Genomic DNA, 5,072 nt, shown 5'->3' on the forward strand with positions numbered 1-5,072 from the left:
AGTTCTCTGTTAGGATTCTGTTAAATAAATTTCCTAGACCTTTAACTTCTTTTTCTAGGTGCTCCTCTACACCCATTGTCCTCAGATTATGATTTCTGATAGTGTCTTCCAAATGTTACATAGATCTATCATATTTATTAGATTTGTCTTGGATACTTGCATGTTCTTTCTCTATAATATCTAGGCTGTCTGCAATCCTCGAGATTTAATCTTCTGCATGGCCTAACCTACTACAAAGACTTTCTACTTTTTTTTTTTTTTCCTTCTAATTGTTTGGCTTGGATGGCTTCAAATTCTTTGTTGGAGCTTTGTTTTGGATCTTGAATGAACTTTACTTCCTTAATTTGATGTTCAGTGTTTATTCTCAAATCACTTAGTTTACTGGTTATGGTTTCCCTGGACACCCATTCTTTCTATTGGCCTCCATTCATCATTCCATTTGTGGTCTACCTCAATTTTTTCAGCTGTCTATTTATGGATTCCATGAATGTCTTTATTGATCTTTGTCTATTCTCATCCTGCTCTCTCAATCCATGTATTATTCTTTCATTAGCCTCGTCACATTCACGCAATTCCTGTAATTCTCTATGACTGTGCTCAGCATGCTCACACATTTCCTGTATTTCTCTTTTACTCTTCTTAACATGCTTATGCAATTCCTGCATTAATTTTTAAGTAGCTTCCTAATGCTCACAAGATTCCTGTATTAATCTTTGGTTTGCCTCCTCTCGCTCCCTACCATGCTCACACTGAGTCTTGTGCAAGTGTTCAATCATTTCATTCACCATGTTTACCAGTAGTCTTTATACAGTTTTTTGGGAACTCCTCTGGATTATTCATTATCTATTTTGTCACCTGATTATCATGAGTGGGAGGTCAGATACCTGGACTTGCCTTTTTCTTGTGCTTTTCATCTTGTTCTGCACATTTGGTATGAAAGAAACACCAATTTTGAGGAATTCCGGGAAGATGGTGGAGGAGAAGCAGGAATCTGAACAAGCTCTCAAATAGAAAGCAGTTTTAGAGTTCCAGTGAACAGTCCTAAGCCAGAGAATCACACCAAGTGTGCCATCACAGAACAGAGAGTTAGAAAAGAGAGGGGAAGCCAAGACAAGGAGACACAATGAGCGCCTGCCAGCAGCCACTGCCGCGGCGGCAGGGTCGCAGCGGCGACCGCAGCCGCGGCCATACCTGAGCACTCACACAGAGAGTCCGGGACGAAGGAGCCAGATGCAGTGGGCAAACGGATTCTACTCAACAACAGCAAGAACCGACAAGGAGCAGACAACTTCATCCTGCAGTTTGCAGACCAGAGAAGACCCAGGAACCAAGACTCTGCATGAGTAGAAGCCTGACGTCCTCACTCCTTCTCAAGGAGCAGAGGAAGGAAAGCCAGCCCTCCCCCCTCAGTACCGGAGATCTCCATCTTGGATACCGACAAAACTGGGAGGAGCTGCTAGCTCCAACTCAGGCCTTGGAATAAACTAGAGTCATTTAGCAGGTCACAAGAACTTAACAGTGGCATGACCTGCCAGACTCAGCTACATCCAGGGAAAAGTCACCCAGGTCAGGCGCCAGCCATAGGAGTGGCTTCACTCACTGGGTAATCAGAGCCAGAGGCTGCCCCTCCCTCTAGCAGCCTCCACAATCAATTGAAAAACAGAAACCCTGAGAATGGCTCCAGGCTGAATTCTGAGTTTTTCACAAAATAGCCCCAGGGAAAAGCTACTGTTTGTTGAAAGGCCTCAACTCTACCCAGAACCTAGCCACATCACTGCATCCCACCTCTTTTCTGATTCTCAAAGCAGATCACCCTCCCATTAAACTAACCTGGGGGGGGATCTCAAAAACTTGGGTAAAGCAGAGCATTTTTCTGCCTGTTTGAACAAACTGACTTAAGAAACCAATCAAGCCACAGGACCTCAAGCAGACCAGAGACTCCAACAAGAGGCTGGTTACAGACACAAGGGAGATAAAAGATTTTTTCCCACCCCTCCCCCCAAAAAATAAAAAAAAATCAAAGAGCTTTTTTTTTCTTCTTCTTCTTTTACTTTTTTTTTTTCTTTTTTGGTAACTCATATATAAATTTTTTTTCTTTTCTAAAACTTTTATTCATCTTTAATTTTTGCTTTTCTTGAAAAAACATTGTTTTCCAGTAATTTTTTTTTGCTTCTTATAATTTTTATTTTAGGGATCCATGAATGTGTGTTTTTCTTTCTTTTCTTGTCTTATTTCTCTTTTTTCTTTTTAAATTATCTTTCTGTTTTTTTGTTTAGCTCTACTGAAATTCTGATCTTTTTTTCTCCCTTTCTTATCCTTTTCACCTTTTCCTCTCTTTTTTTCTTCTTTATGTGACTTAACTCTTGTCAGGTACATCCTCAGATAAACCAGTAGTTAAATACTAGACCCTATCCTCCATTGTGTAGACACTTAATCCACAAATTTATTACTCAATTCAAAACCTCTGAGAATTAAATTCTTTAATAGCAGTACTACCTCTTTATACCTATATAATATTTTAGGCATTTTTTTAAAGTTTTTCACATCTACTCTATGTCCCTCCCCTTCTCTCAATATATTCAAGTTCCTCTCTAAATAGTTTTAGAATCTCCATAATATTAATAATTTTTACTTTTCTATTTTTTTCTGGTCTCTTTTCATTTCCTTTCCCTTTCTTCTTTTTTTCTCTCTCTCTACTTGCATCCTACCAACCTATTTCCTGCATTGAGATTAGGACATAATTAACTCTCCCTGTGCCTCCCCACACAAATCTATTACTACTTTTTACCCACATCTCTCCCTAACACTAATAATTTCTGGATTTCCAAATTCTTCTCCGCAGATAGAAGCCCATGAACATATAGTTGTTTGATGTTGAATAGATGTATCTGTTGAACTAGATTGTATCTGTAGATAGTTGACTGTACAAATTCAGACTTTGGATGATGCTTTCCTTAAGATAGTGTTCTAGCACAAAACTGGTGCTATTTTCATCTCAAATGGGCACAGTAAGCCGGAAAAACACAAGAAAAATGGCAAATCCGGGTATGTCAATTCGCAATCTTGATAATTACTGGTCAGAACAGATAATGAATAATCCAGAGGAGAGTTCCCAAATAGCTCTACAAACACTGCTGGCAAACATGATAAATAAAAAGTTTGAAAACATACAAAAGACTCTGTATGAGCGTGATAGGGAGAGAGAGGAGGCAATCCAAAACTTTATACAGGAATATCATAACCATGAGTAAGCTACTCAAAAACTGATACAGGATTTGCATGAGCAGCTTCAGAATACTCAAAGTGAAAGTGAGGAATGGCCTTAGCAGGCTGAGAACACTCAAAGAGAACTGCAGGAATCCCATGAATGGGAGGAAGTTAATCAACGAGTAATACGGAATTGAGAGATCAGGAAGAGAATACACAAAGATCACTAAAGGCATTCATGGAATCCCTTAAAAAAGAGCTGAAGGAAGACAGGGAGACCACAAAGGGAATGCTGAATGGAAACCAACATAAGCAATGGGAGTAAAAAAAAATCATAACCAATCAACTAAGTGATTTGAGAACAAACACTGAACACCAAATTAAGGAAGTAAAGAAGCTCATACAAGACCTAAAACAGAGCTTCAACAAAGAATTTGAAGCCATCAAAGCTGACCAATTAGAAGGAAAAGAGATAAAAAAAAAAACACAAAGTAGAGAGTCTTGACAGCAGGTTAGACCATGCTGAAGATCGAATCTCAGGGATTGAAGACAGCCTAGATATTATAGAGAAAGAACATACAACCATCCAAGACAAGTCCAAGAAATATGATAGATCTATACAACACTTGGAAGACACCATCAGAAAGCCTCATCTAAGGATAATGGCTGTAGCGGAGCACCTAGAAACAGAAATTAATGGTCTAGGAAATTTGTTTAATAGGATCCTAGCAGAGAACTTCCCAAACATACAAAAAGGTAGGCCTATTCAGATACAAGAAGCTTTTAGAACCCCAAATAGACCAGACCAGAATAGGACATCCCACCATCACATTATATTCCACACAGGATCAACTCAGATCAAGGAAAAGTTCCTTAAACTGTCAAGGAGAAAAGGTTATTCACCTATAAAGGGAAACCAATGAGAATCACCTCAGATTTCTCAGCAGAGACAATCAAAGCAAGAAGAGCCTGGAATGATGTATGCCATGCCCTAAAATCAAACAACTATCAACCAAGAATACTGTACCCAGCTAAACTCTCCTTCATAACTGAAGGCCAAATAAAAACCTTCCATAGCAAAGAAAAATTGAAACAATACATCTCCACCAAACCAGGCCTACAAAGGCTTCTTAAAGATGTCCTACACATAGCAAACCAACAAGACCACAATAAAAGCCATGAAACTGCACCCAAACTGAGAATCCAAGAACCATAGGAAGAACCCAGTTTTTGCAGCCAGCACGAAGGTGGAAAACATGGCAGGAAGTCACAAATACCAATCAATCCTATCTAACAGATATCTACCGAATATTTCACCCAGCAGCATCAGAATAAACGTTTTTCTCAGCAGCACATGGAACGTTTTCTAAAATAGACCACATTTTAGGCCACAAAGCAAACTTGTCTAAATTCAGAAACATTGAAATTATACCTTGCATTCTCTCTGACCACAGGGGAATTAAATTAGAACTCAACACCAAAAGCCACCAAAGAAAGTCCGGTATCACATGGAGGCTGAACAACACACTGCTGAATCATGAGTGGGTCATGGAAGAGATTAGAAAGGAAATTAAAATGTTCATGCTATTCAACAAAAATGAACACACAAATTACCAGCTCCTCTGGGACACAGCAAAGGCAGTACTCAGAGGCAAGTTTATAGCTCTGAGCTCCTACATCAACAAATTGGAGAGATCTAAAACTAACAATTTAATGACACATCTAAACCTCCTTAAAAAAAAGCGGCAAGATAATCCCCAATCCAGTAGATGGAAAAAAATAATTACATATAAATCAGAATTAAATGAATTAGAATCAGAAAAAAAACTGTAGAAAGAATCAACCAAACAAAGAGTTGGTTCTTC

Source organism: Dipodomys merriami, unplaced genomic scaffold (assembly GCF_024711535.1).
Source record: "Dipodomys merriami isolate MVZ:Mamm:240054 unplaced genomic scaffold, mDipMer1.0.p SCAF_1010, whole genome shotgun sequence".
Lineage (NCBI taxonomy): Eukaryota > Metazoa > Chordata > Mammalia > Rodentia > Heteromyidae > Dipodomys > Dipodomys merriami.